Source organism: Phacochoerus africanus, chromosome 10 (assembly GCF_016906955.1).
Source record: "Phacochoerus africanus isolate WHEZ1 chromosome 10, ROS_Pafr_v1, whole genome shotgun sequence".
Lineage (NCBI taxonomy): Eukaryota > Metazoa > Chordata > Mammalia > Artiodactyla > Suidae > Phacochoerus > Phacochoerus africanus.
Window position 1 is genome coordinate 17,087,114 of NC_062553.1, and position 15,897 is coordinate 17,103,010.

Genomic DNA, 15,897 nt, shown 5'->3' on the forward strand with positions numbered 1-15,897 from the left:
TCGAACTCGCAACCTTATGGTTCCTAGTCGGATTTGTTAACCACTGAGCCATGACGGGAACTCCTTTAACATTATTTTAGATGCTAGAGGCATAAGGATGTATAATATAAAAAAGGTAATTAGCTCTTGGAGCCTACATTCTAATAAGATGAGACAGAAAATAAACACATATATGTTTAAATATGCATGTAAACAAATATATTTGTGTGTGTGTGTGTGTAGTAAAATCAAAACCTTAATCTGTGCAGTTGAATATGGGCTAGAGAAAAATATGCAATGTGCTAACTCTTCATATTTTATATTTATTTCCATTAACTTGAAGAGGAACTCATCACTACCTGGTGTTTATACTACAGTTCTTTAGACCATTCATTCTTCTACTTTTCTAGAGGAGTATTTTACACCCTTTTTTTTCTCTTCTCAAAGCTTAACACGGTTTTCCTATCCTCACTTTCAGCCAATGACCTTGCCTCTCACTTTGTTGAGTGAATAGAATCTATCAGAAGAAAATATTTGTAGGGTGCCATCACATCTATTCATCTTATGACATGTTTTTGGTACAACCTGCTTTTTTCCAAAGATGACATAACCATGCTTCTGTCTAATGCCAACCCTTCTCCTTGTATCCTGAATTCCATTCCTTCTTGCCCATATGAACAACTTGCTTCAGCAATTCTCCTTTATTTCTTATGCATTTGCTTTCTACAGAATCAATTTCTCCATCAATCTTCCTCTTGAGATCTCTTCCTCTAACAGATACAGCCTCATTTCTTCACTCTCCTTTGAAACAGAACTCCTCAAAACTATAGTCTATAGCCATAACATCTAATTATTTTTCTTCATAATAAAAAAAATCCTTGTCACAAACCTGATCTCTTTTTCTATGAAGTTGTTTGTTTTTCAGATGTAATTGACCTATGACACTGTGTTAGTTCTTGTTACATAGCATTGATTCAATATTTCTACACATTTCAAAATGATTACCACTCTAAGTCCAGTTACAATCTATCACCGTATGAAAATATTTTACAAGTATTAAACTATATTCCCTACACTGCACATTTCATACCATGATTTGTTTATTTCGAAGCTGGACATTTGTACCTCTTAATCTCCCTCACCTATTTCTCTCTTCTCCCCACCTCCTTCTTCTCTGGCAACCACCTGTTTGTTCTGTGTATCTGTGATGCTGCTTCTATTTGGTTAGTGTGTTCTCTTATTTTGTTTTGTTTTGATTTTTCTTGTTTTTTGTTTGTTTGTTTATTTTTTTGGATTCCACACATAAGAGATCAGGTTTGTAGTTACCAGAGGTGGGGAGAGGGGGAACTGGATGAAGGCAGTCAAAAGGTACAAACATGCAACTATAAAAAAGTGCTAGGCTATTCACAATAGCCAAGACATGGAAACAACCCAAATGTCCATCGACAGAGGATTGGATTTGGAAGGTGTGGTATATATACACAATGGAATACTACTCAGCCATAAAAAGGAATGACATCATGCCATTTGCAGCAACATGGATGGAGCTAGAGAATCTCATACTGAGTTAAATGAGCCAGAAAGACAAAGACAAATACCATATGATATCACTCATAAGTGGAATCTAATATCCAGCACAAATGAACATCTCCTCAGAAAAGAAAATCATGGACTTGGAGAAGAGACTTGTGGCTGCCTGATGGGAGGGGGAGAGGGAGGGAGTGGGAGGGATCGGGAGCTTGGGCTTATCAGACACAACTTAGAATAGATTTACAAGGAGATCCTGCTGAATAGCATTGAGAACTTTGTCTAGATACTCATGTTGCAACAGAAGAAAGTGTGGGGGAAAAATGTAATTGCAATGTATACATGTACAGTGTATTGCTGTACAGTGGGAAAATAAAAAAAAAAGAAAAAAAGAAAAAAAAAGTGCTAGGGGATGTAATATACACCATGAATATAATTAACACTATGTGTGCTATATGTGAAAGTTGTTACGAGAATAAACCCTAAGAGATCTCATCACAAGGAATTTTTTTCTGTATCTTTAATGTTGCATCTACATGAGATGATGAATGTTTACTGAACTTATCCTAATCATTTCATGACGTATATAGGTCAAATCATTACACTATACACCTTAAACTTATACAGTGCTGTTTGTCAATTATAACTCAATAAAACTGGAAGAAAACCATGCAAAAATTCTTATTTTTCTCTTTTTTTTTAAATTAAGATTTTTATTTTATTATTTTTTTTTGGTCTTTTTGCCTTTTCTAGGGCTGCTCCTGTGGCATATGGAGGTTCCCAGGCTAGGGGTCTAATCAGAGCTGTAGCTGCTGGCCTACACCAGAGCCACAGCAACGCGGGATCCGAGCTTTGCCTGCAATCCACACCACAGCTCAGAGCAACGCCAGATCCCCAACCCACTGAGCAAGGCCAGGGATCAAACCCACAACCCCATGGCTCCTCATCAGACTTGTTAACCACTGGGCCATGACAGGGAACTCCAAGATTTTATTTTATTTTATTTTTATTTTGGCCATTTCTTGGGCCGTTCCCGCGGCATATGGAGATTCCCAGGCTAGGGGTTGAAGCTGTAGCCACCGGCCTATGCCAGAGCCACAGCAATGCGGGATCCCATCCATGCCTGCAATCTACACCACAGCTCACAGCAAAGCCGGATCCCCAACCCACTGAGCAAGGCCAGGGATCGAACCTGCAACCTCATGGTTCCCAGTTGGATTTGTTAACCACTGAGCCACGATGGGAACTCCCCAAGATTTTATTTTTTAAGAGCAGTTTTAGGCTTTCAAAAAATTTGAGAGGGAAGTACAGAGATGTCGAATATATTCTGTGTGACTATTAACTATTTGGAGAGCCTTTTTTGTGATGTGCTCCTCAGTTTTTAAATTTGCTTAAGGAGTTCCTGATGTAATACAGTAGGTTAAGAATCCAACTTCAGGGGCTCAAGTTGTTGTGGAAGTTTGGGTTCAATTCCTGGCCCTAGAAATTCCACATGCCATGGTGCAGTGATTAAAAAAAAAAACCTGCTTAGATTTGTATCTTTTTAATGACTTCAGATATTTATTATTAAATGTAATATGCAAAAATTACCTAAAAGTGAATTGATAATACATTATTATAAAGATACTCTCATGAAAACCATCAAGATCAAGAAATTAGATATTACCATCATCTCAAAAGCCCTTTATGTGTATCTTTCCAGTTACTGCCCTGGTCTCTTCTAATAGGTAATTCCTCTCTTGATTTTTTTAGAATATCAATCTCTTTGTGATATATACCACACATCAATTTTTGTTCATATCTAAGAGGTTTAGTTTAGTTTGATCTGTTTCTGAACTTTGCATAAATAGGGGGATGTAGTCTTTGTGCCTGGTATTCTTTGTATCTGGCTTCTTTCACTCACATTATGATAGTGATCCTGTCATCTCTATGTAGCGTGTAGTAAGAGTTTGTTCATTTTTATGCTGCACACTGCATGAACCACAGTTTATTTTTCCATTCTACCACTGATGAGCTTTTGGTTTGCTTTTAGATTTGAAGTCTTTCGAGGAGTGCTGTGGTGGACATTCTTGTACTTGTCTTTTGATTGTTGTGTTTGTTGCAGTTCAGAGGGATGTATAAATGAAAGTTGAATTAGGGATGTATCTTTTCAACTTTAATAAACAATGTCACATGACTTTTATAAAATGTGTCAATTTACATCCTTGCCATCTGTACATGAGTTTCATTTGTTCCAAATCCTTGAAAAATTTGATGATTTTAGCCTTTAAAATTTTTGTCATTCTGGTGCACCTGCAGCCATAATCCATGTGTTTTTAATTTACATTTCTATTATGACTAATGAGGGTGAACACCTTTTTGTATGGCTGTTAACTATTTGGAGAGCCTTTTTTGTGATGTGCTTATTTAAGTTTCCTATTCATTTTTTCCCTACTTGATTGCTGTTATTTATTATTATGTGGAAGTTTTTTATATATTCTGGATATTAGCTTTATGTCAGTTATATATGATTAAATATCTTTCCTAATACATCCTTAACTTTTTATTTTCTTAGTTGTATCTTTGATGAACAATGTATTTTTATATAATAAAATATTTTATATATTGTTACATATAATAATGATATATATTTATACAATAAGTTTGTCATTATTTCTTTCACAAAGTTTTCATGTCCTATTAAAATTTTCACAACCTGATGTCATAAAGTTATTCTTCTGAAGACATGATTTATTTTGCATTTTATATTTAGATCTTTACTCCAATCAAAAATTATTTTTGTTTATGGTGTGAGGCATGAATTAATTTTAATTTTTTCCCACGTGAGCATCCAGTGATCTTTCCCTTACATAACCTTCTGGCTAATTTCCTCACTTGCTCCAAGTCTCAGCTCTCATGTAATCTTTTCAATGAGACCCACATTTACCACTTAAAACTGCAACCTCCACCCATCCCCTAAACACAACTCTAGTCCATAACAATTTTTTCCTTTACAGTAAGCCATGCAGTTTACTGCTTATTGTCTCTATCTCCCCAATAGAATGTAAGCTCCATGAAGGCAGAAACTTTTGTCTTTTTTATTTGCTGACACGTCTCAAGTACCTAGATGATGCCTTGGCACAGAGTAGATGCTTAATCAATATTTGTTGAATGAAATCAATAAATAAATGACTGCACAAAAAAGTGACTGGATAGGGAGTTCCCATTGTGGCTAGTATCCATGAGGATGGGGGTTTGATCCCTGGCCTTGTTCAGCTGGTGATGAATCCCACGTTGCTGTAGTTGTGGCATAGGCTGGCAGCTGCAGCTCTGATTTTGCTCCTAGCCTGGGAACTTCCATGTGCCACAGGTGCAGCCCTAAAAAGCAAAAATATAACAAATAATGACTGAAAACATTTTATTCAAGTCAGCACTTGACTGGTTCACTTGACTATAATGATTCATTGTATTGCTGGTATCCACTATGTGAGGTATTGAAACATAATATATGTGCTATTTTGGCTTTTTTGTTTTGTTTTGGTTTTTTTAGGGCCGCACCTGTGTCATATGGAGAGTCCCACTAGGAGTCCAGTCAGAAATGAAGCTGCTAGCCTACACCAAAGCCACAGCAACACGGGATCCTTAACCCACTGTGCAAGGCCAGGAATTGAACCCATGTCCTCATCAATGCTAGTCAGGTTCATTAACTGCTGAGCCATAATGGGAACTCTTATATGTGCAATTTTTATTACAGCTTTGAATTAATTAAACATTTGAAAATAAATATTTATTAACAAATAAATATTTTAAAAATTATTTCAGAAATCCTAAAGCTGCCCTGTCAACATCTAGATTCCTGTGGCATGTCCATGCATTCAACAAATATGTATAGAGTACTGCTGTATGCCATGTGGTATGTTATGCTCTAGGGAACAAAGCTGATATAAGTTGATATAGTCCTTGCCTTAAAGTAGCTTCCAGTTTATTAGGAACATAGTTTAAAACCACAAAACTAAGGCATTTAAATTTAACTTCATCCTTTGGCATTCAGGTAAGATGACTCCAACAATATAAGGCTACTTTCAAAGAAGGGAATTATTGAGGAAAGTTTCTTTTAGTCATGGAATGAGGCCCTTAACCATGTTGGATCAGAATCTAGCAAGAATTTGGTCTGGTCATCCCATTAACTCCATAGATTTAAGTAAGTTCTCTAAGGATGGTTCATTGGACTTAAAGCTTTCTTGGGTGATAGGGTAATAGAAGGAGCCTGTACTTGGGGTCAGAGACTGTTCCGAGTCTTAGGTCACTTAACTGGTGTATTTCTCATTCATTCACTCAACATATATAGAGTGCCTACTATGTGCCAACCTCCACACCATGTACTTTCATGCATTAGCTCACTGCATCTTTCATCTTTTCATGATGAGGTAGGTATTGTTATCTCCATCATAAAGAAACTGAAACTCAGAGGCTTTAGAAAACTTGCCTGAAGTTACAAAATGTTTAATTGGTAGGGCTGGGCTTCATATTTGGGCAGTCAGGTCTCAGATGAAAATCTTTTCTTTTCTTTTCTTTTTTTTTTTTTTGCTTTTTAGGGCTGCACCTGTGGCATATGGAAGTTCCCAGGCTAGGGGTTGAATCAGAGTTGCAGCTGCTGGCCTACATCACAGCCACAGCCATGCAGGATCCAAGCAGTGTTGCCACCTACATCACAGCTCATGGCAACACCGCATTCTTAACCCACAGAGCTAGGCCAGGGATTGAACCTGCAACCTCATGGTTTCTAGTCGGATTCGTTTCTTCTGTGCCACAAGGGAACTCCTGAGACAAAAGTCTTGATCTCTCATCCACACATCAACTCATTAACTGATTGGTTACTTACTTAGAATCTACTTGTTGAGTGCTTGCACATTCCAGATATTATGTTAAGAACTGGGATACAGAGGTGAATAGCAAAAAAGAGCCAGAAGTCAGGCATTACTCAAATGCAATGTGATTATAATTATACTTGGACTTTCTTCATCACAGAATCATTTTAAGCCTTAAAAACCCCAAAACAAAGCAAGGAGAAAAAACCCAAATGGATTTGAAAGCATTTTGTAAACCACAAAGTTCTCCATAATCAGGAATTTATTACCATTATTTTTATTTATACAAGGGTCATATTACTAAATAATATATTAAAGATATTTAATTCTTACAATTTGGCATCCCTTCTGTCATTCTTCTTTGCTCTCTTTCTTTCCCTTTTTATCCAAGAAGGGTAAAAAATATTTACAAGGTGACATGCTTAAACCAAGCCCAAGTTATGGGAATTTGAATTTCTAAAATGTACTTCAAGAAGTAATTTAAACAGTAGCTCTCTTAGTTTATTTAAAACACCCTTTTTGCACAAAAGTATTGGATTTGCACAACATGTTCAAGAATGTATGTATTTGGTCTAACTGGTAGATTGCTTATATTGGAGCCATTTTAAAAAGATGAAACAATAGACAGAAAATATTTTGTATAACACAAAAAGTCTGGCAATTCTAGTCAGAGTTTTGATCTTTGATTTCTATTGCATTAAAAATGAAAAAAAAAATGAGTTCCTGTCATGGCACAGCAGAAATGAATCTGACTGGGGTCCATGAGGATGCTGGTTCGATCCCTGGCCTTGATCAGTGGGTTAAGGATCTGTTGTTGCTGTGAGCTGTGGGCTAGGTTGCAGGCACGGCTTGGATCTGGTGTTGCTGTGGCAGTGGTGTAGGCCAGCAGCTACACCTCTTATTCAACCCTTAGGAACCTCCATATGCCATGAGTGTGGCCCTAAAAAGCAAAAAAAAAAAAAAGTTGCGTGAGAGGAACATACATTCTAATAATTTGAGCAAAAACTGCATGGAATCTGGAACAGATGTCAAGCCTTATTAACTCTATGACCTTTGTTGAATCGTACAACTTCCTGAAGCAGAAGTTTCCTTATCTGTAGAATAGGAATAATCATAGAACATACCTTCTTGAGTTTTGGGGAGGCTTAAATGAATCTATATAAATCAACTTCTTATAGCTGAGTCCAGTGCCTAGCAAGTGCTATTTTCATTTCTACTGAAAAAGAAGCCTTCAATCTTTAGGTGACAAAAATTACTATTAGATTTAGAACAGTTAGCTGTAGTCATTTCTTTTCTGAGCTTTGATTGTTAAATATCTTTTCTGTTGGGTGTGTGTGTGTGTGTGTGTGTGTGTGAGAGAGAGAGAGAGAGAAAGAGAGAGAGAGAGAGGGAGGGAGAATAGCTACATGTGGTTGTCCAAAGCTGAAAAGCCAATCACACATTAGACAGCAGCCATGAATGCAATGCACAGTTTTGAAGAGAAGCTTAAAACATGTCAGTATCTGGACACATTTGTTAAATTGTCTTCAGCATTTCCATGTAGATCCTATTATTTCTGCAAATTCCTTCATAATATTGTACTTTTTGTCATGATGAACACAACCTCTCTTATCTCAGAAGTGGAGTTTCCCAGCTGTTGGACTGAGGAAGCTCTATTCTTAGGAGTTTCATATGGAAGGAGTGATAAGAGAGACAGCGCTGCTGTACTTTGACTAGCTGCCCTGATGAAAAACTTCCATTGTCAGGTGGTGTGACACCAATTGTTATTGTTAATCAAAGAGAATCTAATAGCTTAATGAAATCATTGGTATTAGATGTTCCTGGTCCTCAAGCAAATTGCTGACCATATTATAGGAATTTATTCTTCATGAATTAGAGTAATTATCCTGTAGGCCTCAGCAAATACATTTATATTCTTTTTTTGTTTTGTATTAAAGGGATCCTCAGTTCCTATTTCATATGCTGTATGAAGCTAACTGCACAGGTGAGGGAAACGCCGTGTTTTAAGCTCTCTCCTGATGGAAATCTTTAGTGAAACTCTGTGGTCACACTGTTTCTTCCATCCTTCCATCTTGAGGGGATAGCATATATATTTACTGACAATTAGCTCTTCCTGAGAACTCTTTGAGCTTCCATTTCAAATGAATTACATAAATTTTGCTTACTGATTTTCTCTTATAGTAGCTCTCTCCTCTTTTGGCATCTCATAAACCATTTCTAGGATAGTATCTATAACCTTAAAGTGTAAAGTGTTTATTAATGAGCCAGAAACCATTTATTAGCCAAATTATTGGAGAGTTTAAGAATTTGCTATAAACATTAAAGATCTTATGATGTCATCTTAATTTTTAAACACAATTTAAACTAATCATTCTAATAAAATCATACACAATTTTTAATTATAGGGAGCGATGGACAGCTGACTAACTTCATTGCTATTTCTTGAACTACGCTTTTAGTCTTTGTTAAAAGGCTATCATATATTGGCCTCTAAGATAATTAATGGTGAATTTTTGCATGTCAAAACTATATAGAAAGGAATGCGTTTTCTTTGTTATTATTATCTTTCTGATAAGATTATAAGTTTTTTGTTAACCAGGAAGATATAATTTATTATTTTTATTTCTGTCCTTCTAAAAACTATTGGCTTAGGAAATACCTGATAATTGTATGAGATATTTATTGCTAAGTAAAAATGTACCTCAAAAAGGTAAATTAAAACAGCTGAGATGGTTTATTATGTTTGTAGATTAAGAATTCAGAAATTGTGGTAAATTAAAACAGCTGAGATTGTGTTATTATGTTTGGAGATTAAGAATTTAGAAATCTGACTCATATTTCTCACAAAGTTACAATATAAAGGATTCTGGCTTCCTGTCATTAGGAGGCTTGACAGGAATGAAATAATTTGCTTCCAAAGTGACTCACTCTGTGACTGGCAAGTTGGCGCTGCCTGTTGGTGGTAGATCTTAGTTCCTGTTTTGTTTTGTTTTGTTTTTCTCTGTATGTGAGACACTCATGGAGCTGCTAAAGTATCTTCATGGCATGATGGCTATCTTCCCCCAGAAGGAGAGATCTAAGAGACTAAGATGGAAGCTTTAATGCATTTTTATGACCTAGCCTTGGAAATTACACACTGTCATTTTTGCTATTGCTTATGGCCAGTCTTTATTTACTGCTGGAAAAGACTACACAGCGGTATGAGTACCAGAAGTAAGAATAATCTGGAGCCACCTTGAAGGGTAGCTACCAAGCTGCTTGACTGAATTGTCTCAAAGACTCCAATATACTTGTTAACCCTCATTGAACATCCATTGTCATACAACTTTGATTCAGGGAAGACATCAGAAACATTGACTTTTTTTCATTTTTTTTTTTAGAAGTATAGCTGGCTTATAATGTTTCAGGTGTACTGCTAAGTGATTCAGCTATACATATATAATTGACTATTTTAATTGATATTAATAGATGTATAACGCTGTAATTTTAAGGTGTACAAAGGTGTTGATTTGATGCATTTATAGGTTGTAACATGTTTACATTAGTTAGCTAATAGCACTTCTATCAGGTTACATAGTTAACATTTATTTTTGTGATGAGATCAATTTTTTTTGTCTTTTGTCTTTTTGTCTGTTGTTGTTGTTGTTGTTGTTGCTATTTCTTGGGCCGCTCCCACGGCATATGGAGATTCCCAGGCTAGGGGTCAAATCGGAGCTGTAGCCACCAGCCTACGCCAGAGCCACAGCAACGCGGGATCCGAGCCGTGTCTGCAACCTACACCACAGCTCATGGCAACGCCGGATCGTTAACCCACTGAGCAAGGGCAGGGACCGAACCCGCAACCTCATGGTTCCTAGTCGGATTCGTTAACCACTGCGCCACGACGGGAACTCCTATTTTTGTGATGAGATCAATTTTAAGGTTTTACAACTCTCAGGCACTCAATTTGTTATATGCAGGAGAAAATTCAAACTATACTGGCTTAAACAAAGGAGTTATTTTTTGATTCCCTAAAGGGAAACACTAGGAATATGATGGACTTACTGTAAGTACTCAACAATGTCATCAGGACTTACTGTGTTTTTGTCTTGCGCTTTCATCCTAAAACAAACTCCTTACATGGTGGCAGAATGGCTGCCAAATGTTCTGGGAGTTTCATTTTCATCCATATTCATTAGCTGAACAACATTTTTCTGGTTGGACCATCTCTGTGGCAAAGAGGGAGGGATTATTTTCAATGCATCCATCACTTATGACCCATGGCAAGAACAAGGCTGCTCTCTGGTAAGAAAAGGATGAAAAAAAATGTAGAGAGGAAACATAATATCTGCTACAGGAACAAATATTTATGTTTATTATAATTAGTAGCTCTGACTTGTTCTAACCAGAGACACACATACTCTATCAAAATGGAAATAACTTATATTGCCCTTCTCTCTCTTCCAAGACATAACAAAAAACAAACAAAAACAAAACAAGATTTTCAAATTATGGATCTCTCTCTTAAATACCTCCTAAAGAGTGTACTTTTATGTTAAATCACTTTATTAAAATGTGGCGATAATTTTACGTTTGCAATGGTAATGCCCAACTTCAAAGGAATTATTTTAAAATATTTTCAATTATTTGAGGTTCACATATTTGGGTAGGTATGATTTTGGTCACTTGTCAATAAAGAAGATAGTTGAGGCTGCAAGTAGAGCAATTCAACATTTTTCCATAATTGTAATTAGTTAATTTTCTTGTTTTTCTTCTTCAATGGATTGTAAGCCCCTTGAAGTCCTATACTATGCCTCTCCTTTTACTTTTTCCCAGGACCTGCTTGTGCCTAGACCATAGGATAGTATCAGGAAATAATTGAAGATTAGATAGATGAAATTCCTTATTATAATTAATACTATTATAGAACCTAACCCAGGATGTGATACTTGTGTTTGATAAATAGTGTCAGTCACCCAAGAGAATTGCATGCACTGCACATTAAAAACTAGGAATTAGTTGAAGCCCATCATTTTCTAATTTTTATTTTCATTTCCCATGACTTCAGTGAATTTCTGTAAACAGTTTGGAGTTTTCTCTGATTCTAAATTCAAATTATCAGGATAAATAAGACCCGAGTTCAATTCTGTACTTTGCTGCTTAGAAGCTATATGACCTTTGAAAAATTCAATAAACTCTCTAACTTGCAGTTTATTCTATAGTAGAATAACTATGGTCCTTACCTCATAGGCATGTGAAAGGATTAATGAGATAAATGCATGTAAATTCCCGAGAATGGTTTCTCACACATGGTAAAATCAGTAAGAACTAGCTATTATTATTATTCACACATGTAAATATTGCTACCATTTCACATAAGAAGCAAGCAGATTTCAAAATCAAGTTTCAAAGTTATTTGAGACTCTGAATCATGTTGTGAAACTTCTTGGCATTATAAAGTTTTCACCAGTGGGGGACTGGGTACTACAAAGTAAATAGGTGTTATTTAAAATAGAATATTGGAGTTCCTATTGTGGTTCAGTGGAAATTAATCCGACTAGGAGCCACGAGGTTGTGGGTTCGACCCATGGCCTCACTCCATGGATTAAGAATCTGGCGTTGCCATGAGCTGTGATGTATGTCACACGTGTGGCTCCGATCTGGCATTGCTGTGGCTGTTGTCTGCAGCCACAGCTCAGATTCATCCCCTTGCCTGGGAACCTCCATATGTCGCAGTGAGCCCCCCACAAGAAAAGCCCAAAAAATAGAATATTAGTAAATAATAAGGTCTTTGAATTCATATAGGTCTGGTTTAGTTATTGTTGCCACTTCCTAAGTGCATGAATTAATTTTCTTTTTGGTTACTTATCTATTGTTTCAGAAAAAATCATCACAAACGCAGTGGTTTTAAAAAAACCACATTTATTACTTCACAGTTTCTGTGGGTCAGAGATCTGGGTACATTTTTACTGTCTTCTCTGCTTAGTGTCACACAAAGCTACAAAGTCAGGTTTAGGTGGAGACTGTGTTCTCATGAGATCCTTGACTGGGAAATGATCTATTTCCAAATTTCCTCAGCTGTTTTTTCATTTTTTTGTTTTGTTTTGCTTTGTTTGCTTTTTTGGGGGCCATACCTGCAGCATAGGGAGGTTCCCAGGCTGGGGGTCGAATCAGAGCTACAGCTGCTGTCCACAGCCATAGCCACAGCAATGCTGGATCTGAGCCTCGTCTGCTATCTACTCCACAGCTCATGGCAACTCTGGATCCTTAACCCACTGAGCAAGGCCAGAGATGGACCCTGCAGCTTAATCATTCCTAGTTGGTTTCGTTTCCGCTGTGCCATGATGGGGAACTCCAAAATTTCTTCGGTTGTTGTCAGTATTTCCTTGTGATTGTAGGAGTCATGGCTTCTTGCTTCTTTACAGCCATCAACAGAGTATGTTAGTAAGACGGAGTCTTGTATAATGTGTTGTAAACATGGGAGTGATTTATCACCTTTGACATATTCTGCTGGTTAAAAGCAAGTCACAGATCTCACTTACACTGAAAAGGAGGGAAGTTCACAGGGTATGGACACCAGGAAAGACGGACCATAAGGACTACCTTAAAATCTGTCCCTCACAACTCCTGAAGTTTCATTTCATCTCCTGTACAGTGGGTATAAATAATGCTAACCATGTGCAATAATAAAAAAAAAAGTGCTTAACATTCTGCTTGGCACTTGGTGGCAGATTATATACTGGTACCATCTATTAGTGACTCATTTGCTGAAGGTGAAAATGAGTAATTAGCCAGAGTGAGCTATTGAAAATCTGGGCTACTTGAATGCAATTTATCTTCATTGCCCCTACTGCAAGCTCTTACATTTATGGGTATTCCTCTTTCCAATCTCCTCAACAGTGTTGGTATTTTGATGTCTAAATCCTTTGCTTCAGACGTCAATGGTACAACCTTCAATTTTAATTCCACAGAATCAGATTTTCTGTGCTAAGAAAAAATCTGGTAAATTAATATATGAAAATGGAAAAACATAAAGAAAATTTTTCTTCTGCCCTTGTCCCTTTGTTTACCTCTGTCTCCCAAATAGAGAGCATATTTTAATCAGGGCCTTATGATGAAAACATTTTTTTTTTCAGGCGGAATTTAATAATTCACAAAGAGCTCTAGTATACTTTATGTATTAGGCAATCAAACTCTTCAGAAATTTCTGTTGTGGTTCAGCGTTAATGAGCCTGACTGGTATCCATGAGGATACTGGTTCAATCCCTGGTCTTGTTCAGTGGGTTAAGGATTTGGCATTGCAATGACTGTGATGTAGGTCACAGATGCAACTCGGCTCCTGCAGTTGGTGTGGCTGTGGTGTAGTCCAGCAGCTGCAGTTCTGATTAGACTGCAAGCCTGAGAACTTCCGTATGCTGCAGGCGCAGCCCTAAAAGACAAAAAAAAAATAGATAAATAAATAAAAGGAACTCGAACCCTTGAGAAGCTGAGTAATCCTCTTTCTTAACTATGAATCCTGAGCTTATACAGCTATACTACTCTAAATCTCATTTGAACGTCATCAAAAATATGTGTCAAACTGAATATTAACTACTCTCTCTTGAAGGATGTGTCCCTAAATTTACTGCAGCATTGAAAGAAAGTAGTCTAATGGGAATTTTTGGACCAAGGGGAAAAACCGTCAGGAGGCTTCATGATAGATGAATCATGAATTCTTTAGAGACAATTTTTTTTGTTGTTGTTGTTCCCTAAATATAAATATTACTGAGTGGACAGAATCATTACTTGACTCTAAACCTAGGCTAGGGGTTGGGGCAGTCAATGTAATATAATTCTTTCATAAGCATGAATAATCTACATTGACATTTCTTTACTTAAAAACTGTATTAAAATATAATAGAGTACTGTATAATATCATTACATTATAATCAACTACAAACAACCATAAAATTGGACAAAATAGAAGAATTATGAGATTTGAGGCTTTCAACAACAGGCAGAAAAACACAAGGGAAATTTGTAATAGGAGTTCCATGATTTTCTGCCTCGGGCGAACCCCCAATTATGGTACAAGTAGCTAGAATCCAAAAAAATAAAATGGTTCCTGCTGAGCCAAAGAAGCTAAGATTTTGACTGAGTCCTGTGTGCATATACATGGCAAAGACAACCCAGATTTTTCAGAGAGCAGCTGCCATGGGTTTGAGAGCAGAACAGAGGTATAAGAGTTTGAATAGTGTTGAGGGACATTGGAGTTCTGGCTCAGCTAGAGTAGAAAAATCTCAGTAACACTCTTGGAATCTAGCTGAGATACCAGAAAGTAAGACCCCTCAGGAGTAAAGCCCTTCAGGAATTACTTCTCCTGAGAAGTAAAGCATGGACTTTGAAGTTAAATCTACTCTGGACCAGCCTTAAGTAAGCCAAAAAAAGCCCTGACAAGACCTTTAGAAGAGTTCGAGGAGAGTTTATCATATTAGAGAGGGTGAAGAGCATGTCTTTGATTTTCCACACATAACAACACACAAAATTAAACTGATACGACTTAAAGATTATAAGCCATAACTGAAATACCTAATAGAACAAAAAGGGGCCACTTTCAGAGGAAAATAATATGGCATCAATAATATTATCCATAATGTCCAGTATACAAAATAACTAGACATGCAAAGAAACAGAAAAATGCAATCCAGATTTAAGTAAAGGAAAACAAACATTGGAAACCAAATCCAAGGTGCCCTGATACTAAACTTGGCAGACAAATATTGTAAAACAAAAAATAAATATATTCAAAGCATTAAAATATGTTCAAGTAACTAATTGAAAATGTGGCCTAAATACATGAGTAGATGGAACATCTCAACAGAAAATGCAAACTATACAAAAAATAAAATCAAAATTCTAGGCTGAAAAAATATAACTGGGGTGAAAAATTAGCTGGATAGTCTTAATAGCAGATTTGATATGGCAGAATACAGGGTCAATAAATTTAAAGATAAATAAATAGAAATTATACAATTTGGAAATGAGAGGGAAGAAAACTGAAGAAATTTAAAAGGAGTACAGATTGGAAAGGAAGGTTAAAAAATATGTTTAGATGGCCAACAAACACATGAAAAAATGCTCAACATCGCTGGTTGTAAGAGAAATGCAAATCAAAACTACCATGAGATATCACCTCACACCAGTCAGAATGGCCATCATTAATAAATCCACAAATAACAAGTGCTGGAGGGGCTGTGGAGAAAAGGGAACCCTCCTGCACTGTTGGTGGGAATGTGAACTGGTACAGCCACTATGGAGAACAGTATGGAGATACCTTAGAAATCTATACATAGAACTTCCACATGACCCCTCAATCCCACTCTTGGGCACATATCCGGACAAAACTCTACTTAAAAGAGACACATGCACCCGCATGTTCATTGCAGCACTATTCACAATAGCCAGGACATGGAAACAACCCAAATGTCCATCAACAGATGACTGGATTTGGAAGGTGTGGTATATATACACAATGGAATACTACTCAGCCATAAAAAGGAATGACATAATGCCATTTGCAGCAACA